Here is a 24,676-nt window from a genome sequence, read left to right as displayed (position 1 = left end):
TTATTATTGAGATATGATTTGTATTCCCGGTCATTTGACTCATTTTATTCATTTATTTGTTTATTTTTGACACGACTTGGTTCCTCTTTATTTGAGAGTTCCTTTAGGATAGCTCCTCCCTTTGCTGATTTGCTTCTTTGTTTTTCATCTCTTCCTCATGGAATATTTTGCTGAGAATGTTCTGTAATGCTGGCTTTCTTTTTGTATATTCTTTTAGCTTTTGTTTATCATGGAAGGATTTTATTTCATCGTCAAATCTGAAGGTAAGTTTTGCTGGGTATAAGATTCTTGGTTGGCATCCATTTTCTTTTATGGCTTGAAAAATGTTGTTCTAGGCCCTTCTAGCTTTTAAGGTCTGGATTGAAAAATCTGTTGATATCCGTATTGGTTTCCCCCTGAATGTAATTTGGTTCTTTTCTCTCACAGCCTTTAAAATTCTGTCTTTATTTCGTATGTTAGGTATTTTCATTATAATGTGACTTGGTGTGGGTCTGTTTTAATTTTGTGTATTTGGAGTCCTATAAGCCTCTTGAACTTGATTTTCCATTTCATTCTTCAGATTTGGGAAATTTTCTGAAATTATTTCATTGAATAGATTGTTCATTGTCAGGGTTTCCGGGACCCCCAGCCTTGAGCATGGTCAAGATGGCGCCTGACGCTGAGCCAAAAGCGGCCAGCTATACAGTAAACAACCAGCGAATTCCAATGATTGGCTAGTTAACGATGTGATTAGAGCATGCCCCCCTCGTGTAACTATTCTATGCCTGCAGCTGTCCGTGCGTTTACCTCGTGTGCTCTCCCCTGATTGGTTGAAGTGTATATAAGCCTGGTGGGTGGGAGAGTAAGCAGAAGCTGAAGCTGAGAGTAAGAAGAAGCTGGGAGTAGGAGCAGAAGCTGAGGGCAGAAGCTGAGAGTAGAGTCGCAGAAGAAGCTGAGAGCAGAAGCTGAGGGCAGAAGCTGAGGGCAGAAGCTGAGGGCAGAAGCTGAGAGAAGAAGCTGAGAACAGAAGCTGAGAACAGAAGCTGAGAGCAGAAGCTGAGAGAAGAGGCTGAGAGTAGGGGTAGAAGCGGAGAAGCGGAACGACCAGAGCAGGCGAGAGTTAAGCGGAGGGAAAGAGAGCAAGAGAAAGAAAAGAGAGAAGAAACTGAGAGTAGGAGTAGAAGCTGGGAATAGAGGCGTGCAAGCGAGCGTGAGCCGAGCGGGAGAAACGAAGCGGCCGGAGCAGGCGAGAGCCGAGCGGGAGAAGAGTGAAGTGCAGGAGAGGGAAAGAGAGCGAGAGAAAGGGATAGATAAGAAGGAAAGAAAGGAAGACTGTACGCAATATACTTCCAAAGCTTCAGACGTTTGTCGTGTCTCTCTCTGCGGGCAGAGGGAACGCGATAGTTCATTCCTTTGGTTTGTTTCTCTAAGCCTTCCTCAATCCCAATAATTCTCAAATTTGGCCTTTTCATGATATCCCATAGTTCTTGGAGATTCTGTTCATGATTTCTTACCATCTTCTCTGTTTGTTCAACTTTGTTTTCAAGGTTAAATATTTTGTCTTCAATATCTGAGGTTCTGTCTTCCAGGTGTTCTATCCTTGGTTGTGCTTTCTATGGAGTTCTCAATTTGTTTTATTGTTTCCTTCATTTCAAGGATTTCTGTTTTTTTTTTTTTCAATATCTCTAACTCTTTATTGAAATGGTCTTTTGCTTCCTGTATTTGCTCTTTTAACTGTTGATTGGTGCGATCATTCAATGCCTGCATTTGCTCTTTCATTTCATCATTTGCTTCCCTTATCATGTTAATTATGTACATTCTGAACTCCCTTTCTGACATTTCTTCTGCCATGCTGTCATTGGATTTTATTGATGTAACATCTAGATTTGTTTGAGGCATTTTCTTCCCTTGTTTTCTCATGTCATTCAGGTATCAGTGGACTGCTGAGATGTTACAGATTTCCACTATTGACTTATAATGTCCCTGAATATTGCTAGTGTATCCCCTCTTATCCTTCAGTAGCCTGAAGTCTTGGAGGAAGTTGATAATGTGGTGCTCCACAAGGGAGCTGTCTCTCTATGGGTGGTGGCCTTCAGGTGGGGTATATTCCCTGCTAGTGGGCAGAGGTGCCTCCACTTGTTGACCAATGGTCATCCAAAGGGGAACTAGGCTGCAGGCTGAGGCAAGGCCTGTTTGTGCCTGTGTCTCTGGTTTTACCGTCTTTGTGGGAAAACCTCACCCGGCGGGGAACACTCACCCAGTGGGGAGGTCTCGCTGTTCAGTTCTCCTCCTAGAGGTTCCCCTCAGTCCACAACTATCGCCTGGGCAGGGCAGCCTTCCCAGGCAACGTTCCCAGGGCCTGGACCTACCTCCTGGGTCTGGGAGTCTCACCCTTTGCAGACGAGTCTCCTTAGGCTGCCCCTCCTCAGAGAAGCTGCCCTCAGTCCTGGAACCTGCGTTCCGCCCCTCAGCTTGTCTCTGTGTAGCTCTTCTACCAAAAGGCGCCTAGGTCCTCGGATCGTGCTTTTCACCTAATCCTGGCTATGTGACCCCTCCTCTGAGCAGCCACCTGGAGCCTCGTACAGATGCTCTGAGCCCCAGTGACTTGCCGCTCGCCTCTTCCTCCAGGCAGCCACCCGGTGTTCTGTGTGGTCGCTTGGAGACCAAGCAACTCACTGCGCACCTCCACCTCCTCAGGACAGCCCCCCCCCCGTTGTTCAGGAGGTCGCTCTGAGTCCAAACAGCTCGCTGCCCAGCTCTTCCTCTGGCAGCCGCCGGAGCCTCGGCAGGTTGCTCTGAAACCAAGCGTTGTGCTGAGTGGCCTCCTCTGCAAATTTCCCAGCTGTCCGTGTTCACTGCTCCAGCGGGCAGAAGGGTATCTTGCCGCCTGTGCAGGGCAGCCTTCCCAGGCAACGTTCCCAGGGGCCTGGACCTACCTCCTGGGCCTGGGAGCCTCACCCTTCGCAGACAAGTCTCCTTAGGTTGCTCCTCCTCAGAGAATCTGCCCGCAGTCCTGGAACCTTCGCTCCGCCCCTCAGCTTGTCTCTGTAGCTCTTCCACTGAAAAGCAGCTTAGGTCCTGGGACCCTGCTCTGCACCTAATTGCCTGCCTATGCAGCCCCTCCTCTGGGCAGCCTCCGAAGCCCGGCGTTTTACTCTGAAACCAAGCGCTGTGCTGAGCCTCCTCTACGATGATCCCAGTTGTCCGTGTTTACCGCTCCAGTGGGGGGAGGGGCGTCTCGCTGGGCAACTCTACTTCACAAAGTTCCCTGCGTTCTGGGGCTACCACCCCATCCAGGATGCCTCCCCAACGGGAGAGACTCACCTGGCGACTTTGAGTTGGTCCCAAGTCACTCACTATCTCCTTTTTTGAATCCTGAGTCCTGGAGCAACTTGAAATGCAGCCACCCTCTAGTCCGCCAACTTTAAATCTCCAAGGTATTCAATTTTAAAGGGATACAGGAGACAAGGATGAAAGAGATGCCACCAAATACCCATTCCTTTAGACATTCATTATTGTCCCTAAGGCAAAATTCTCCCTGCATGGGTGTCCTTCCCCAAAGTGAGGTGGTTGATAGTAAATATAATATTGCTGACATCTTTGGCTTGTAGTTTGACTGCTGTAGAACCCCAGGCTTCACTTGTTTATTCCAAGGGGGTAGCTAAAGCACTGAATCTGAAACAGTATCCAGGTAAGCTGGGTATGCATCACAGAAGTCTGTACTTACCTATTGATTACAATGACTACTGTCATTATTCTCTCCATGTAAGTTCTAGAGTAATGTGTCAGTCAGCATTTGGCAAGACTCCATTTCACTCAAGGTACTTAAAGGTAGTGCACATTTGTTGTTTGGTATGTTAGGACTTCATTATTTTATGAATAGAACCTTAATTTTATTCTGTTAAAAGTATTCTGAGTGCTTCTAATGAAACCTATTTGATCTTCAAATCTACTTGTGGAGTTAGTGACTTAAGCTAAGTTACTTAATGAAGTCCACTATGATAGTCTAATGGATTAAGGACAGATGTAAGTCAGTCAATCAAGTAAATGAAACTCAATTCCAGAGTTTTTCCTTCAGTTATTGAGAGAAAAAGATTTTGTCTTACTAGATGATATGGACAAGAAATGATGCAACACATGAAATTGCAACAATTGTTTTGTAAATGTGTGAGCTGAAAATGGGGTCAATTTCAGGCATGCAGGGTAGATTGGAGATGGCATTCATTTGAGTTTCAATAATTTGAGACCTATACCAAGTCATAATTAAGGTGACTATACATTGCAATTTTCAATTTGGAATTAACAAAATGTGTTTTTCTTAAGTCACTTAGACTAAAGCATTTTGCTACTTGTAACAACAACAAAAAAATACTGGTACATTTTTTTTAAATTCCTTAATGTGTTAACACTTTTGTCTTGTTTTAACAAAACAAAGTTGAGTAATATTAGGAATTTAGTAGTCTTGTAGCCAGAAGTCAGTTCCTGGTTTTTGCCACTCCTTAAATACACTAACACTGTGTTTACTCCCATTGGCTAAGCCAAAATGATAAAAATTACAACAAAAAAATGCTCTATATAATGATTACTGATATTCACATTTTATGTCAATTCAGTCTGTGCTGTATAATAAATGTTTTCCATTTCCTCTAAAACTTGACTTATTATTTGTAAATGAAAAGTAATAATTTGTATATTTATAAGGTGCAATGTGAGGTTTTTATCTATACATATATTGCAGAAAGAATCATAAGGCAAATTAACATCTTTATCACCTCACCAATTTACCTTTTTTTTGTGATGCAGATGTTAAAAGTTTATCTACTCTGTTAGCAATTTTGAAATATACAATATATTATTATCAACTGTGGTCAACATACAGTGTAACAGATTACAAAATGTTCTTCTGCAGTCTAACTGTAATTTGTACCCTCTGAATAGCATCCCCCTCACCCCATCTCTCCTCCTCCACCATGTCCTCTAGTAATCACCTCTCTGCTCTCTGTTTATATGAGATCAACAATTTTAGATTCCACATACAAGTGATGTTATTTGTCTTTCTAAGCCGGGATTATTTAACATGGAAAAATGTCCATTCACATTGTCACAAATGACGGAATGTTCTTCTTTTTAAAGGCTGTATAGTACTCTGTTGTGTTTATTTACCACATTTACTTTATCCATTCAGCTGTTTGATGGGCATGAGGTGTTGGGAGCCGTGAATGAATTATTACTTGACCACCCTGGACAGCCTTGGCACCTCGCTTGGGAATTTCTCAGTGTGAAGGTGCCAATAGAAAACTGCGCATTTGATGGCCGCCCCTATTGAGAGGGAGAATTCTGTGCTTGTCATGGAATTTATTAGTTCAATAGCCTTGAATTCAAATGACAGCTCTCCAGAGGTAGAAGAGATATGGGCGTAAGCTGATAAGGTTTAAATGGGTTGTTTTACTCACAACTTTATTTTGTTTATCTTGAATAAGCTTTCTCACAGTAAATCCTCTGATGTTTAAGCCTATATAATAAACATTTGGAGCCTGCTCCTGGTCAGTCTTCTCCCCTCAGGGGTTTGGCTGATCTATGGAGTACCACTTTTTCTGTATTTGTGTCTGTTTGTATTTTTTTCCATCCCCTCATCAGTCCAGGTTTGGGGAAACTGAGTAAATAATGTGCAAGCTGAGACATTTAGGTTTATTTCCATGTTCTTGACTGTTGTGAATAATGATAAAAGGATCATGGAGTGCAGATATCCCTTTGATGTACAGATGTCAATGTCTTTGGATATATATCCGAAATTAGATTGCTAGATCACATGATATTTCTCTGTTTATCTTTCTAAAGACTCTCCATATTATTTTCCAATATGGCCGTATGAATTTATATTTCTAACAACAGTGTACAAGGCTTCCATTTTCTCCACATCCTTGCCAACACTTACTCTTTCTTGTCATTTTCATAATTGAGGTGATTCTCATTGTGATTTTAGTTTGCACTTTCCTCAAGATTAGAGATGTTGAGTATTTTTTCATACATCTATTGACCATTCACCTCTCTCTCTCTCTCTCTCTCTCTCTCTCTCTCTCTCTCTCACTCATTCTCTCTCTCATGATAAATGCCCATTCTGATTCTTTTCACATTTTCCAGTTGGGTTGTTTTATCACTATTGAATTATTTGAGTTCCTTATATATTTTTGATACTAGCTCTTCATTTTCTACAAATCAGGATGCAAAAGCAGTCTGAGAGGAAAGTTCATAGAAATGAACACCTACATCAAAAAAGAAAGAAAGATCTCAAAGAAACAGCTTAATATTACACTTTAAGGAACTAGAAAAAGTAAAATAAATTAAGCCCAAAATTATCAAAAGAAAGGAAACAACAAAGATAGAAGTAGAAATAAACAAAATAGAGACCAGAAATAAATTTTAAAAAGCAATGAAATTAAAAATTATTTTTTAGCAATAAACAAAATTGACAAATCTTCAGCTAGACTAACAGAAAAAAAATAGAGAAAACTCAATCAAAATCAGAACGAAAGAGGAGATTTCATAATTGATACCACAGAAACACAAAGGATCATGAGACTATCATGAACACAATAAATTAGATAACCTGAGCAAATGAACAAATTTCTAGGAACATGCAACCAACCAACACTGAATCAGGAAGACGCAAATTCTAAACACACCAGATTGAATCAATAATTACATGTCTCCTATTAAATAAAATCCTGGGATCTAATGACTTCATAGCTAAATTCTACCAAACTTTTAAGAAGAACTAATAGGATTTTAAGTTTTTATTGATAAAATAATAGTGGTATTTGATATTACTAATTGAATCATCAATTTTTTGCTGTTTTGTTTCTTTTCATCTATCGGTCTGTGTATGTATGTATGCATATATTGGACTGACTTCTATGTAGGAGAATGATATTCTGGGACTTATTAATATTGGTCAGGATGTTAAGACCACAATGCACCAAAAGAGGAAGAGGAACAATAAGGGCAAGGAAGGGCAGACTCATTTAGAGTCTTAGAGATTATAAATTATCAGGAAATGGTTATTATCACATTCAACTTACAGAGAGGAAGAAAATAGGGTGGCTTTTAGGTTCTTTCTGTATACAGTGATTTTTAAGGCAAAATGCTAAGATGCTTTTCTTCACTGGAAGGAAACAAATTCAAGTAAAACAAGAACAGTTTAGGTTTTTTTTTTTTCTTAAGAATTTTCATTGTATGAAACTTTTGAGACAGAATGATTGGTTTCAAAATTTATACATATTTAATAATCAGTAGTACTATATGATTGTTGATAATCTTTTGGAACAAAAATTCTATTTAGATATTAAGCTTTCATTTGTTCTTCCTTTATAATAGTTTCTAATTCTCTTTAGCTCCACATTGAATGTGATTTCTTCAAAGAAACTTCTTCACAGAAATTTCTAATTCTGCCCACATGGTTTTCTATTACTTTGCTGTGTTCCAGTTATCACAATTTATATTTATTTGTATATTTCTCTGTCTGTCCTCATTAAGTTTTAACTTCGGTGTCTCAGAGAGAATTTCTCTTTTTATTCCATGCATAGGGTGGTGCCTAGAACTTTATAGGTAATAAAAAAATAACTTTCATCAAGTTGAATTTTTTTTTTACTTATTTTCGGAAAGGTATTAGGGTAATTGAAACTACAGGAAATTTGATCCCATTTCTGGTTGAAAATTCACAGGAGAAAAACAAAAAAGGATGATCTTTTTTAAATTGTCCTAACTCAGAATTAAACCCAATTTATTTCTCACTAGGAGCCTTAGCAAGGGCCCAGAATAATTAAATATCTGCCCAAATGGGATAATAGCACTGAATATATCATAGGCAGTTCATTTTTCAGATTGTAAGGACTATTATAGCAGTATCCTTTTGTGGGACAAGTGGTGTGAAAAAATGGTTAATGTAGAGAAAAATGGTTAGAATTCAAAGAAAAAAGTGGCATTTTTAATTACTTCTACTTACCCTGTGCCCAGAATCCAAGAGTTAGATGCAAAGGATAATATTATGTGTCAACTTGAGTGGGCCCTGAGATATTTGTTGTTATTGTTTTTGATGGTGATTGTCAGCATTTCAATTAGTAGACTAAATAAAGGAGATTGTCCTTCCTTCCATTACCCAGAGTGAAAGAGAATTCCTTCGGCCTCACTGCCATTGAGTGAGGACATCAACTTTTTCCCTTTCTTTGGATTTGATTTAAATCATGACGCTTCTGGGGTCTTGAGCCTACTGACTTTTTGACTGATATTATGACATAAATTTTCCTCATTCTCAGGTCTTCAGACTCAAAAGTAAAACTAGGAGGATCGACTCTCCTGTCTCTAGCTTCTGGACTCATCCTGATCCTAGAACTTGTTTATCTCCACAATCATGTGAAATAATTCCTTATAATTGCTCAATTTCTCTCCCTCTCTATCACCTTCTCCACACACACACACACACACACACACACACACACACACATGCAATATTGGTCTGTTTCTCTGGAGAACTCTGAACACTATACTTTTTAAAATTGGTTTTCAGATATTGATTTAGTTAGTTCATGAAATAGAATTTGAACAAGACAGACCTTTTCTTGTTTTTCCAACTTTCTCTAAGTCCCTCAGAATATATGTGAGTTTTATGCATGTGTCTAATCAAAACTTCCAACTCAAATGTCGAACATTTCTATAAAGAAATTGACTGGATATAAGAAATCATTAATCAAAATGCTCAGGTACAATAGATAGAAAATCAAGAAGTCGTTAAGAGTTAACACCATAAACTAAATCCTGTAAGATGCATAAATATATGTTTTAAGTTTCTTTCTTATTATTAGACTGTTATATATTTTTGTCATTCTGAATTACATTGAGTTTTATTCATTGATGGAATCCTGATTATTACCATTGTCAAGTTCTAAAAATGATAAATATGTAGAGTTATTTATAATCAATATCTTTTAAGAGAGTAAATATATTGGCCTAAATCTTTAAAAAATATTAGAATCATGCTAAATGCTTTAAAACTCATTTACTTTAAGAATCCTCTGAAGACTTACCTTTATTATTATAAATATTAACTTTCAAAATCTGTGATTTTATTAAAACCAGAAAAATAAAGTAATATTTGGTAATTATTCAGGAATTAAGTTTTTCATACCTATTCTCATAACAATATTTAATGACACAATTGTTTTATAAGCACTTGTGATAATGAACTCTTTCTAGAACATTACTTATCATGTTACAGCAAGTCTTACAAAGCTACTACAGACTCACCTAAACCAAATATTGTGATAATTATGCCTATCCTCACATGAGTAATGTTTACATATGTCTAAGTTCCTCTAATAGCTTTTAAACAATGAATTTTAGGGCAAAAAGCTTTTCATCATTTTACTTTGAGCCTTTCTAGAGTGCGAGACTGTTAGAAAAAAAAATGTTCAAAACAGGAAGAGGAAGAATACAAGTAAAATCACTGGAGATGTCAAAGGATTGCATTAAAAGCAACCTGACAAAGTGCTATATCTTTTTCTTGATTTCTCTGAAATGTTTACTAGATATATTGTATTTGTAGAAAAAAAAATATAATTAATAGTACTATGCTCTTACAGCCTCGTTTTTCTGATAGGTTATTTTCTCCATCTCTCTAGACCAGTATTATTGTGAGACTTTCCTTCTTTGCATTTGTGTGTACGTGTTTATGTTAGTGTGCGTTAGGAAGGGGTTGAAATAAGAGCTGGATTTCTCTTTTATGTCAGTCCCATGGTTGCCAAAAGTGTTAGGTATGTCATAAATGCATAACATATGCATCAGAGTAACAATCTTGACATTTTTGAATAGTTTTAATTCATAGGATCCTACCACTACCGGACTTTTGTTTATTCTGTTGCAAATATGAGACCATGAGCAGTTCTATTTCATATTCTCTCTATATGTGGCTGGCTTTCAAGTTGCTAAAGTGTTTCTTCCTGTGTTATTGTAGTCAAGAATGGACCAAAGCCAGAAAAGTAAGAGAAGGCAAGCCAGTCATAACTATATGGTGAAAACAAAGCATTCAGAACCAACCCTAGTGAAGTAAAAAAGAAATAATCCTGGTTGCTCCAACTGGAAATTTGGGTCTAAGTAGTATCAGAGTTTAAAAAAATATCATGCTGTGACTAAAGATTCATAACTAGTTTTATAAGCTTTGCGTGCTCTTGATTGAATTTCTCATTGAAGACTTAACTTCAAATAATTTGATTTTCTTCTTTACTACAGTGATCCCACTATAGCACAAGGCAAAAACATCTGCATTAACATATTTTCTTTCTTTTAAGTTTTAGAATCAGTTTTCTGTTTGTCCTCCCCCAAAACTGCACTTGGTCATGTTGGAGATCAGTTTCCATGTGTGTCAAGACACATAATCAGAAGAGGGGTAGAGTGAGTGACAGGAGCAAGATGAAGCAATCAGAGTTTTACTCTCTTATTCCCTTCCCCCAAATAAACATTGATTTTCACAACCACTCATGAATAAGAATACATTTATGTACGGAATTCAGGGAGTCTAGCAGAAAGGTCCTAGCATTCTACTGGGGATAGAAGGAAAGAAAAAAGAAAACAAAGAAAAAGAAAATATACATTATGGAGGGTAAGAATTCCAGTTACCCTTCACTCATTTAATCCTTTCCCCTAAGATAACAAAAGAAACAATCCCATCAGACTACAATTTCTTCCATAGGGAAAAAAATGCCAACAAATCTCTGCAGATTGTACCTGAAGTCACACCCACAGCAACTCTGCTGTTTGGGAGAAGGCACTTAAGGTTAAATATATTAGGGAACGGGTATAGGGAAAATAAACAGTATTTGACTTGGCTTTGTGAAAACAGAAAAGGCTACACAATCGTAATGTATCCCTGTACAAGAAGGAACAAGAGGAGTGAAGAAGGTGCAATCATAAATACAAAGCAAAACAAAAATCCGTTTGAGAGCCCAGAATCCCTAGCCAGGCTGGATGGATGAAGATCTTCCCTCTCTAAGCCAGTCAATAAAGACAGATGGCCACTTGTTTTAAATATGAAGACAGCAACACAATAATTCAAGGGACAGAGAAGAATGAAATCAACATGATACCACCAAAGGAACATAAACAATTTTCCCTTAACCAATTCCAAAGAAATACACTCAAAGTCCTGAAAAACAAAACAAAAAACTTGCCATACAAGATAACTACACATGGCAAAGTTTATTCCTCAGGAAAGGAGAGTTACAGACTTTCCCAAACAAAAGTTGAAAAAACTCCATCACTGTTAGAACTGAATTACAAGAATGTTAAAAGGAATTCTTCAGATTGAAACAGAAGGACACTAATTGGAAATCTGTATAACATAAAAAAAAATGATACTTAATGATAAAGAAAATGTGTAACCAAAATCAGAGTGCTCTAATGCTAGAGCTAGGTGGTGCATAAATTATATTTAACTCTGCTACAAATGCTAAGAGACAAAAGTATGAGAAATAATATAGCTACAGTAACATATTAATGCATACACAATACATACAATATAAGAGATGTAAACTGAGAGATCGATAACAAAATGTGATGGAGGGAGGGAGTAAAATACAGTTTTTGTGTGCAATTAGAACTAAAATGCAGTCACATGATTAAATTCCTTCGATTTCTTTCTCTTTTTTGTGTATATATTAGAATTTTTTCATTGTAGTTACCATAAATTTTACATGAAACATAGTTGCAATAGTCTATATGAAGTTGATGCCATAATTCTCATTTTTTATATTGTATATTATTTAACATACTATTGTATTTGTGTTTATTTAAAATACTCATTCCTTTCTTCATTAACTTCAGGTTTAATTGTTATTTTTCTAATTCCTTGAAGTATAAAGTAAGTCCTTTGTCTCATACCATATATAAAACATTAGCTCAAAATGGATTAAAGACTTCAATATAAAACCTAAAAAAATTCTAAAAGAAAACATTCAGAAAAGCTTCTTGACTTTAGTCTGAATGATAATTTTTGGATATAAACCCTAAAGCATAGACAACCACAACAAAAATTCACATGGTAGAAACTTTCTTTACCATAACATACTATACTCAAATATACATTTACATTTATCAGGAAAGACTGTAAAGTTTCATTTCCTGAGTTGCATCTCTCTCTTGTCATTTTGTATGCTTTTTTTTTTTTTAAACTGGGAATTGAACCCAGGGCTGCTTTTACAGAGTGCATCCCCAGTATATTTTATTTTTTAGTCATGGTCTCTCTAAGTTCTTCAAGGTCTTGCTAAGTTGCTGAGGCTGACCTCAAACTGGTAATCCTCCTCCTTCAGCCTGAATTGTTGGAATTACAAGCATGCACCACCACCACACCTGGTCATACTGTGATTTTGAACCATTATACTTTGCTGAATTCAGTTATTAGTCTTAATAGTCTTTTGATACAGTCTTTAAAATTTTCTGTGTGTATAATTATTTTATCTGCAAACAGGGAAAAATTTTGACTTTATTCTTTCCTATTTATATTTCTTTTATCTTTTTCTTTCCTAATTGCTTTGGCTAAAATTTCTAGTAAGAGATTGAATAAAAACAATGAAAGTGGAACCTTATCTTATTCCTGATCATAGAGGGAATACTTTGTTTGTCCCCATTCAGTATGATGTTGACTAGGGATATTTTATACATAACTTTTGTCATATTGAGTTAAAATCATTCTATACCTAGTTTGTTCAGAGCATTTATCATGAATTGATGGTGAATTATAACAAATGGTTTTTCTGCATCTATTGAGTTGATCATATGGTTTGTATCTTTCATTCTTTCATTCTGTTTATGTGACATCTTACGTTTATGGATGTGCATATGTTAAACCATCTTTGAAACCCTGACATGAACACAACCTGGTCATGGAATCTGAATTTTTGATATGTTGTTGAATTCTATTTGCTAGCACTTTTTGAAGATTTTTGCATATATGTTCATCAGAGTTCTATATTATTAGTAATACTAGTAGTAGTAGTGGTAATACCAGGGATTAAAGAACCCAGGAGCACTTAACCACTGAACTACATTCCATCCCCCTTTAATTTTATTTTTATTTTGAGACAGGGTCTCACTAAGATACTTAGGGCTTCCCTAAGTTGCTTAGCTGAGTTTTTAAGGCTGACCTTGAACTTGCAATCCTCCTCCCTTAGCCTCTAACTTCTGGGATTATGGGCATGTACCATCACATCCAGCTTCTTTTCATTTTTATTATGTTCTTGTCAGGCTTTTGTAACAGGGTGATGTTGGCCTTCTAGAATGAATTTTAAAGGGTTTCCTTCCTATCAATTCTATTGAATTTTTGGATAATATTGATGTTAGTTATTTTTCAAAAGCCTGATAAAATTCAACAGTTCATCAACCCAGTTCTGAGCTTTTCTTTGTTGTGAGACTTTTTTTTTTCATTACTGGTTCAATCTCATTACTTGTTATTGGTATACACAGGATTTTATATCCTCTTGGTTCAATATTACATATGTGTCCACAAGTTTGTTCTTTCTTCTACATTTTCCAATGTGTTATCATATTTTTTAAAAATAATTCAGAATGATTTTTGAATTTTTGTGATGTCAGTTGCAATATCTACTTTTTCACCTCTAATTTTATTTACTTGGATCTTCTCTGTTTATCCTCTTTACCTCAGGATTTCCATCCCAGCTATCAATTCTCATTACATGCTATTGTCTGGGGTTTAGGTCAGACTGACCATTGTTCTGGGTGACAGTTATTCTAAGGTGGAGGATATGTTTCAAAATGATGTTGCCTAAGTCAACCTCTCCCTAACATTCCTGCCTTTTTGTTTTTATTTCATAGAAAGAGGGCTGGTGAGAAGAGGAAGGTGGTGTTTTTATCTCTTAAGCTACTTCCTGCTTAGAGGGGGCATTGGCAGAAGACTCTTGAAGGCATTGGTATTAAGCAGATCTAATGGAGCAAAGCAGGAGGATGTTTTGGACCCTCTGGTTGGTAGTGGTGTTGATGGTCTTCTGTAGACATAAATAGATAATGAATAGCCAAAACAGGGAGTGCCTAATGGTGAGGCCAATATTTACAAGAGAATTGGGAAAAGGAAGAGGGCTAGCCAAGAAAAGATAGCTGAGGAAAGGGGTTCTATGATGAAGAGTAGTTATCAAATTTGGTAGCATGTTTTTTAAAAATTTTTATGGTATACCTCACCAGATTAGACTTTTTAGTATAAAAACAGCAGATCTCCTGTAGGAAGGCACAGACGCCATCTTCTTCTGCAGTTAATAAATCTAGTCCTTATCTGTTTTGGAGAGAAACTGCTGCCAATGAATTTATTTGATAGACAGTTGTATCAAAATTTCTCTAAGGCTATCTGCCATTTCTTTGGAAAGTACTGCAAAATGGTGAGAGGAAACTCCTACTCTTGCTACTTTTGTGTCAACTTCTATAGTTATGCCCAGGTCTACCAGGAGAGGGAAAAGAGGGATAGCCCATTTTGGTCTGAGTAGGGTGTACACTGGGATGGGGATGGGTCCCTGCTCAGTGGAATATAGGATAGAGAGGTGCAATAAAGGCCAGAGTACAGTTTCCTGTCCAGTTAGTGAACAAACAGACATAAGTATTATTTCCACATAGGAAGAAGATTCTCTGATTATAACTAAAGCAGCAAGAGAGATGACAGGAAAAAAACCTTTGTTAACTGGAGGCAGGGTCTTATAGGGAAATTTTATTGGGAGTGTGGTGGGTGGCAATGATGGCATTGCAGATATGGCACACTGGGGATGACACTCTAGGAAGGAGAACTAATAGGGAAGTTAGGGGGGGAAGAAAAGCTTCTGGTTGGCATTAGAGGATAAAGGAGGTGGAGTAGTATAGGGATTCACAGTGGCTATCATGGAATTAAAATGAATGAAGGCATTAAATTTGGTTAGGATGCCATGCCAAGGATAGGAGTTGGGCATTGGGGAATGATAAGAAAAGAGTGTGAGAATCCAGTGTCAAATAGGTTATAGAGTAAAGGATCCATCTTTTTTGGGGTGGTAAGCTTTCATCAATGCTGATAATAGAGGTAGAGGAAGTTTGGAGGTGACCGGAAAATTCTGGTAGTACGGAAAACTTGCCCCCATTTCAATAAGAAAGAGATAGGCCTACCAGATACTGAGGACCTTACCCTGGGCTCAGATGGAGTGATGGCCATGGGGGTGAGGAGTCCAGGGGGCCTTCAATCCTCTGTAGAGAGGCCATTCATTGCCAGTGCAAGGATGCTTGCTAGCCAGGTGTTTATGAACTTGTGGGAATTGGAAACAATTGAACAAGAGGGAGAGGCTCTATGAGTGCATTCCAATTTCCAGTGTTCTCTTTGTTTGCAGAGAGGGCATGGCTCGGGTAGAGGTTTAGGGTTAGGACAGGCATTTGCCCAGTGTCCCTGGTGGCCACACTTGAAGTAGGTGCCTGGAGATGTGAAGTGTGACTTGGAGGACCCGCACACTTTTGGGGTCTTTGGGGCCCTTGTCTGAATGCAGTTGCCAACATCTGCAATTTAGCATGATTTTGTTTGAGGTTTTGTTCCTCTTCTCTATTGTTGTAGACTTTGAAGTCCAGCTTCACACATTCACATTGAGGAGCGTGTGATCATCCTCCAACTTTTAGAGGTATTTTTTCCCCTGACATCTGGGGCAGATTGGGAGATGAAATGTAAATGAAGATAAAATCTGCCCTTGTCTGACTCAGAGTTAACGTTATATATTTAGTCATAAGCTCTGAGAGGTAATAGGGAAAGAGCAGGATTTTCATCACCGCCTAGGGTAATTTCTTTAATCTTTTCATATTTGAGCTTCTTTAAGGCAGCCTTTTCCATTCCTGCCAGAAAGCAGTTAATTAGGTTGGCCCAGCTTGGTCCCATCAGTGTAAGTGGTCCGATAGTTCCAACTGGGGTCAATACAGGGGACTTCTGTGGTATTGATGGGGCTATTGGCAGGATTTTTGGTGATGGAGGTTGTCTGTGAACCTCAGCTGCCAACAAAATGTTATCCCTATCCTCAGGGGAGAGACAAGAGGAAGGAATGACATAAATGTCATGCCAGGAAAGGTGAGAGGCCTGGGTAATGCGTAGGAACTCTTTCTGAAAGGTAGAGGAGTCTGAGGCAAAAGAACCTGAACATTTTTCTGTGTGTGAAATGTTACTTATGGAAAATGGAACATTAACACCTACAATGTTTCAGCACCTGCCACCCAGTGGAGGGGAAGGACTTGGAGGAAGCAGAGGGCTTTGTGGGAGGAGGTGTGCAGAAGTGAGTGTGGGGTGGAGAGGGAAGGGGTGAAGGTGGATGAGGATGAGCACAAGAAAGAGGTCGATGTTGAGTATGAGAGGGAGGGTTCATCTGTGGTGTCAAAATCAGAGGGGGAGTTTGCCAATGCTGTTGGGGAGTGGGTTTATTGAGAAGAGTGTGAAAAATTGAGCAGTTTTGGCAGAGAGAAGGTCTAAAGGGGAGGTATTAAGCCTGAGGTGGAGGCCTGAACCTAGAGGACCCTGGATCAATTGCCATTGCATTGGAGAAAGCTTTCAAGATATTGGAGAATTTGAAATTCAAATGTGCCATTTTCAGGTCAACGACTTTCATTGTCCAGCTTCAACTGGGGCCAGGTAGTGTTAGAAAAGAACATCAGCCTTCAGAACTGAGTGTATCTTGGAGTCCCTGGGTCTGAATTGAGGAGATACCCCAAAGGGGTATTTCATGGGGGGCTTTAAGGGGGTCTGTTCCTTGCTGAATAAAAAGATTGAAGAGGGCCCCCAAGGGCCCTCTTCAGAACAGCTAAAATCAAGGGTTATCCCCACAAGAATTTTATTTTCTCTAAGGTTGTTTCAGGAAAGGCCAACAGAATGACAGGCAATTCATTAATGTTCCAAAGAATGTATGTCATTGCCACCCAGTGATAGTGGAGTTTTTGTCAAACAGATCTGGGATTTGTCAGAAGGACAATATCCAAGGAGAGAGAAACTTAGACAGAGATTCCAGGAATCAAGGGTATTTGAAGGTGGTTACTTACCAATAGGTGACAGTGGGTGGTGGTGGATGAGAAGTTTAGCAATGTGAGTGGTCCTTATTGGAGCCACTGGAGGGACAGGACGGAGAATGAGAAAGAGAGACAGGGTAGAGGTCAAGAGAAGGCCCCTAGTGGGAACCTCAAACACCAATCCCAGGATTTGGCAGCAAAAACGTAAGGAAAGAATTGAAGGAAGGAAATAGAGAAGAGGCAACCATACCATCCACTGCCATGTCAACAGCTAACACCTCCTGGCAACGAGGGCAATGAGCATATCCTGTTTTCTTGGAATGAAGAATAAATAAAAATAATAAATAGGTAAACGTGTCTATTGAGACTACATGTTAAAAAATGTTTGATGAATGTTGTCAGTGCATGAAGATGGATTAGAAAACACTGGAGTAATTTTTTTTTCCTTTGCCCCTATCTTCTTAGCTAATTCAGGGGCTGAGTTGGTACAGTGTTCATTATTAATGACACAGTTCTAGAAGCAGCCGTTTCAAATGCCGTAGACTTTTGAATTAACATTTCTTCCTTTTCCATAATTACTTAATTATTATCAATTAACAGCCTGACATAAGCATATGGTGGCTTCCCATCTGCTTGTTTCTTCCTCTCAATTTGTTATCAGCATTAATTAGTCGATGGTGACACTGTTTAACCAAATTAAATCAATTAATACAAGTCCACTGGGTCAAGGTCTTTCTTTATGCATCTCATGCTTGTTCATCAGTAGCTATCTTCTCCAATATGATCAAATGTAAATAGACTAAAACATTTGGGGGAAATTATAAACATTTTGGTGAAAGCTTTATTTGAAGATTTATAAATTTATATCATTCCTGGATTTGGAAAGTCATACTTCTTTGAGTACACCAAACAGCCATGTATTCTTTCCCTTGAGGGTTCTCAAGTTTTATTTTTTGTAGGTAAAAAGCAATTCCTCAGCATGGATATAAATTTTGTCTTTAAAAGGTCATAAATATTCCTTTAATTTTTTTATTGGTGTATTATAATTACAGTGGAGTTCATTAAGCCGTATTTGTAAATTCACGTAACAATTTGACCAATCTCACTCCCCAGTGCCTTCCTTGTTCCTATCTTCCCTTCTGTTTATTCTCCCTTCTATTATTATTGTTTTTATTTTAATTAGTGTATTTAAATTAGTACATACACGTACGTGTGTATATTCATATAGGGACACAGCATAATTTAGTAGATTTTATTCCCCAGGACTTTCTCCCATGCCTTCCCCTCCTCTCGCTCCACTGATCCCCTTCTTCTACACTATTGGCCTTCTTTTTTTTTATTCCTTCTTTCTTTAGCTTCTGCATATAAGAAAAAAAAACAGTTAACATTGGACTTTCTGAGTCTGGCTTATTTCACTTAACATGATCTCCAAATCCATCAATTTGCTAGCAAATGCCACAATTTTGTTCTTTATGACTGAGTAAAACTATACTGTACATGAACATTGCATTTTCTTTATTCAGTTGCCTGTTAACAAGCATCTGCACTGGTTCCATAATTTAGCTATTGTGAATTGTGCTGCTATAAACATTGGTATGCGTGTATCAGTATAGCAGGCTGCTTTTAGTTATTTTGGAAAAATATCTAAGAGTTGAATAGCTGAGTCATATGATTGTTCTATTCCCAGCTTTCTGAGGGATCCCCATACTGCTTTACAAATTTTTCAATTAAATGAGAGGTTGTTGAAGTAAATGAAATAACAGCACACAGCTATATATTATCTACAAAAGCAAGAAAAGGAAATAAAAAGTGTATAATTTTAAAAGGAAAGAATAAAACTTATCCTTCCTGATAAGAGGACTGTGTATAGATAAAGTTTCAAGGGAATCTAAAAAAAAATCACCTGGAATTGATAAGTAGTATAGTAAATTCGTAGGGTACAAGGTAAGTGTGCAGAAGTCAATTATTTTACTACACTAGAAAGGAAAAATTGTAATTTGACACTAAGGAGATATCATTTAAAATAGGATAAAAACTACTATCTACTTAGGTATAAAAAACTAGAATACTTAGGTGTAAACCTTACAAAATATATATATATATATATATATATATATATATAGATAGATAGATAGATAGATAGGAATTGTGGAAATCTATAAAGCACTGATTAAAAATATATACTAAAAAGATAATACATATTTCAGTACTGAAAGATGCAATAAAGTTATCATGTTACTCCTTTCCAGCTCAGTCTGTGAGGAATTCCAATCAAAATCCCAGCCATTTATTTTGTAGATATTCAAAAACTGATTCCTAAATTGGTATGTAAAGAAGAAAGACCCAGAATATACAGGATAGTACTGAAAGGCAGCCAAGATGGAGAAATCACACTTCCCAATTTCAGGACTTACTTAAAAGTTACAGTGCTTTTGATGGTATGATATTGATGAAATGACAAATACATGGATCAATGAAATAAAATAGAAAACCCAGAAAAGACAATCACAAATATAGTCACCTTATACTTAACAGAGGAGCAAAGGAGATTTAAAGGGGAAAGTCTTTTGAATAAATGTCATTTGTACAAATGGATATCCTTTGCAAAAACATAGAACATAGACAAAGTTTATATCTCTCACAAATTAAATAAAAATGGACTACAGATCTAAATTACAAAACTTATTGAGATAAAGCAGAAGAAAATCTAGTTGATCTTGAATGTGGAATGGGTTTTTGATATATTAGAAATATAACCTCTGGGGGAAAAATCATAAGATGAATTTTATTAAAATAAAACATATGTGCTTCTTTTCTGGGGGAGGGGTACTGGGGGTTGAACTAAGGGGCAGTCAACCACTGAGCCATGTCTCCAGCCCTATTTTGTATTTTAGTTAGAGACATGGTCTCACTGAGTTGTTTAGCACCTCACTTTTGCTAGGCTGGCTTTGAACTCATGATCCCCTGCCTCAGCCTCCCTAGCCGCTAGAACTACAGGCATGTGCCACAGCACCTGGAAAATGTGTGCTTTTGATAAGAAGTTTACTATGATTCTTATTCTTATTCCTCTTTAGGTAAGGTGTTCTTATCCTCTGACTTTTCCCTTTCTGTTTGATTTTCTGCAGAGTACTTAAGTGTGTGTGTGTGTGTGTGTGTGTGTGTTTTGCCTTTCATCCTGCTTTGTGTTTTCCATTATTTTCTCTTATTTTTAAATTTCTCAGCCATTTTTGTTTCATGTAATTTTTCTGGTCTGTTTTCTCTATTTTCTTCTAATGCCTTTGGAACTGTTCCAAAATTCATAGATGTTCTGCTCTGATATATATTTTTAAATTCTTTTCTCTTTGCATTTTAGTTTGGGAAGTTTCTACTAACTTTTATAAATTAACTGGTAATTTTTTTGTACATATTGTGTCTGGAGACAAGTCTTTCAACGACATTTTTCCCTTCTGCTACTTTGGTTTTTCTTTTTACTATTTCCTAGCATTCAAAAAAATTTATTTTATTAGAAGACAGCAGTGACCCAGTGAGAGAAAGGAAGGGAGAGCAGCAGATCACTGTCCTTGGGGATTGGGTTGGAGGTCAGAGGTGAGGCCAGCATCTGGGAGCAGCCTGGGGGAGGATTCAGCTGGAAATTTAAAATCTTTTGAAGTTAACACTGATTCTAGTCATGGGTTTGTCAGTCTTTACTCCAGACTCCAAATGCTTTAGATCATCAGACAGCCTTCAGGATGCCCAATGCATGAAAGAAAAATGAAAGATCATCCTATGCACGCAGAGCCCTCTGTTCCTGTCAGGGGTGGGCTCTGAGGGCCCCAGAGCTGCACCCTGGCCTGATCTCTAAGATGGCGCCTGGCAGCTTGCCAGACATAGCTGCACTCATAAACAAGTTTTAGGAAGTAACTCTGGTTGGCTGTTGTACATGAGGCGATCCTGGTATCTGCCTGGAGACTGTTCCTTGATAGGCTGACTTTCCTGGTAGTCTACTCTCTGATAGGCTTATGTTCTCAATATAAGACTGAGACTTGCGGAATAAACTCCTTTTGGTTCCTGTGATCAAGAAGAGTATACGCGTTGTGATTGTCCCCGCGGGCGGTGGGCGATCATATGTTCAAACCTATGAGAGCAAAACATACTCTGTGTCTGTCCACCAAGATTGTGCATATGAGTATGTGGAGTGTCCCATCATGGGTGCTGCCGCTAAGAATAAGGAGAACCTGGATCCTTCAAATCTGATGCTACCATCCAATCAAACACCAGCTCCAGGTCAGCCCTTTATGTTGTCAGAGAGGAGTCATCCATTCAACGAAATGGATGAAAATGAAAAACAGGTTCAGAAAAACAGTGTTTTATCCTTCCAAACAGATGTTCTGGAAAGCAATGTTAAGGAAAGGGTGGAAGTGGAAGGATGAGGATATTAGTCAGAAAGATAAGTATAGTATCATTAGAATTCACAATCAGAGCAATGAACAGGCTTGGAAGGAGATTTTGAAGTGGGAAGCTCTTACTGCTGCAGAATGTCCTTGTGGTTCATCTTTGATCTGCTTTGGAGGGAAGGCAATAGTCTCACCAAGGGCAAGAGTTAGTTCCTGGACAGTGTGAATTGTCTTTCTACAGGCATGATTGAATCTTCAACCATTGTGGCACAAAAGTTAGATTTGTGACAGATTTCTACAATGGTGGTGAAGTCAACAAGGACCACCAGTTCACCACCCTGGACATCTGCCTTGCTTTGGATTCACTTTCAGCTGCATGGGACAGAATGAAGATTGCTTGGTGGCACTAGACATCGTAACCACTGTTTTGTTTGTGATGGAAAGTATAAAATATTTTTTTCTGAGAGATAAGTTAAACTATTGTCCTCAAACTCAATTGCACTCATGATGTATTAGGAACTTCAAGTGGGTAATCATGCTTCATCCTCCACTTAGCAAAGGACACCACGCTCCATTCAGTTTTGAGCTGCATTTTGCCTTGTAGTTTATAGCAGATCATTCCAAGTTTTTTTTCCATTTGGTTTAAGTGGGAAGCGGTCCCTCAGTTTTTCCTTAAGCTGCAATATTGACTGTGCATTTCATCTGGAAAAGTCTGAGCAACCTCTGAAAAAGGAGTATTTAGAAAGTGAGGAAAGCTGTTTTTTTCTTACTGTTTTCTCAGGAATATTTGAGAGGTAATACCTAAAAGTCAGTGCGATGCTCTTAAACTTTTAACTGGTCAAATCTTTTAACTAAGATTGTTCATTACAAATAAGAAAAATCTTAAAAAGAGACTATGATTTCTGAAGTCCCTACACTTTAGTAATGACCCTGATCAACATGTAAGTAAAGTCATACCTTTGCACTCAGCAAGAGTCTTGGCTCTCTTCAGTTCTCATTTATATCCATTTATAGACTGGGCCTTGTTAAAGAAGTTCAACTCACCATGAGGTGCTGATGCATATGCTTTGACACATATGTTCCTGTTGTTCTGATATGTAGTTGTGCTCCCCCAAAACAGGTCTCTTCATTGTCCCTGGCATTTCGAGTTATCCCAACTTTGAGTCCCATTCCTTCCTTCATTGGGCACCTTCCCCCTGTTGGTCTAATCCAAATTTAAAAGCCTTGCTCAAGTCACAGTGCCAGTGATTATATTTAGCTGAGTATTAATTCATTAATTTAAAAGTATTCAATTCACAAGAAGAGTATTTTTTCGAATGTAGTGTGCTTGCATCAATTCACTGTCTCAATTTTATGTTTTAAGGAAGTTCTAAGCTTGCTGTTGAAATTCCTTGTATCAGTAACCCAAAAATTGGTTCTAATTATAGTAGCATGTTACAAATGACAGTGTTTTAAAGTGTTGATAATATTAAATCCTTTAATTTATCCTGAAAAAATTTGTTATTAAGGTTTGCATCTCTTCTTACATTAGCAACCTGCCTTGCATGTCCTTCATTTCATTCCAAGACCTCAACATATTTATCACAGTAACTTTAAGAACACTTCATTATAATTTCAACATCTCATATTCCAATCTTGTTTTGTTGAGAACTTTCTCTCTTTGGGTTGTGTTTTTTTCTTTAATTTTAGAATACATAGTAACATTTTGTTGAAAGTACTGATAGACTGAGTAATACAAATGGAGGTAAGTAGGCCTGTAGGATGTAGGTTTTGTTAATCTGTTTGGAATTTGGGCTACATTCAATGTTCATTGTACCTGTAGGAGCCAGAGACTTCTATTCCTCTAACGTCCTTGTTTTGGTTTTCTGTCTTGGCATTGGAACTCTCCTAAGCATCTACTGGTCCGTGTCTTGCAGCCCTTTTGACTATGAGGCATTTATATTATACTACAGTGTATTGTTGGTGTGAGGTTAGGGTGTGGGTGAAGGGATAGCCAGTGTTTAAACCCTCTGGTTAGTCTCACGCCTTTGGTTGACCCTTGTCCTCTCAGATGTTTTTGTCCCTCCTCCAGTTGCACAGTTCTTCCTCCTGCTTTGTCCCCTACTCCTTTCTCCAGCTGCAGATTACACAGTCTGTTTTCTTGAATCTGCATTCCTAACTAAGATAGAAAAGATGAAGGAGACGAGGTTGAGGATGATTTTCTTTCCCCTGGTTAGGATAAGATTTCAAAACTGCCTACTGTTGATGGACATTTATCTGGAAAATATGTATTATTTTTCATGGAAAATGTTCTGGTTGTATTTCACACTGATTGTTCTTCCTTTTCCTTTGCTACTAGGACCAAGGAGAGAACTTTCTAAATTCCCCACTCTGAGAACCTGTTAGTATTCCTAGGAGGAAAGTTCATGAGAGAGTGGGGCTACTTCTAAGAATACAGCCCCTAAAACTGTTTTGACTCTCATAACAGTCTATTTATGGCCTACTTCAAATAGTCCAGATTATAATAAAAGTGTTTGTACAAGTTTATGACTCCAGGGTATTCTCTAGTAAGCAGACCTCAGTTGTTGCCCTATATGTGCCTGATTCTTTAAGTTTAGGAATGGTAGTTTGACCTGAAACCTTGGTTCTCCGACAACCTCAAGAATAATTGTTAATTTTAATTTTTATAGATACTTTCTTTTTGTAAGATTAAGAGCAATGCCTTCTACACTCTTTGTATGTCAAAGCATAAACAGAAGTCTGAATCTCTTTTTAAATGGGTTTTTAGAGAAAAATAAATTTATAAGAGCATCAGATCTAAAACATGTGTAAAGTTGGTGGATGTTGATGATGTGCTACAATAATCTTGAATGTGCTATAAATGCTAAGCTTTTTAAAAAATGAGATACTTCAAAGGCTAAATGTTAAGATTAAATACTGAACCTCAAAAATGACTAAATACCTGTAATTTCATCAGAAAAATTTACTGAATAAGGATTTTCTTCCTATAGATGAGCAAAGAAAGCAATCATTTTGAGATAGAATCCTAGGAAGAGTGCTCTTGTAAGTGGCACAAAAGCATTGCGATAACACAAAATATGTAATGAAACTGGAATCGATTATTCAGGTTTTGTCACAGTCCAAATTCCATATCTAAAGAGAAAATCTCATTTATTCTTAAGAAGATGGTGATTTGAATAGAAGATATAAGAAGTATAGTCCTGGATTCTCTATTGGACTTCAATATGGTGTTTTTGTATCTTCTTACTTTCTAACTTTTTCATATGCTAGATTTTTATTTT

At 37.6% G+C, this 24,676-nt stretch overlaps 1 pseudogene; it reads left to right on the top strand.

The window, feature by feature from the left end:
• Positions 1 to 21,805, top strand: part of LOC124994187 (holocytochrome c-type synthase-like) — a 173,318-nt pseudogene extending 151,513 nt beyond the window's left edge.
• The last annotated feature ends 2,871 nt before the right edge of the window (positions 21,806 to 24,676 follow it).

This window comes from Sciurus carolinensis, chromosome 10 (assembly GCF_902686445.1).
Source record: "Sciurus carolinensis chromosome 10, mSciCar1.2, whole genome shotgun sequence".
In the NCBI taxonomy this organism is placed as follows: domain Eukaryota; kingdom Metazoa; phylum Chordata; class Mammalia; order Rodentia; family Sciuridae; genus Sciurus; species Sciurus carolinensis.
This window is presented reverse-complemented; position numbering and strand designations above follow the sequence as displayed.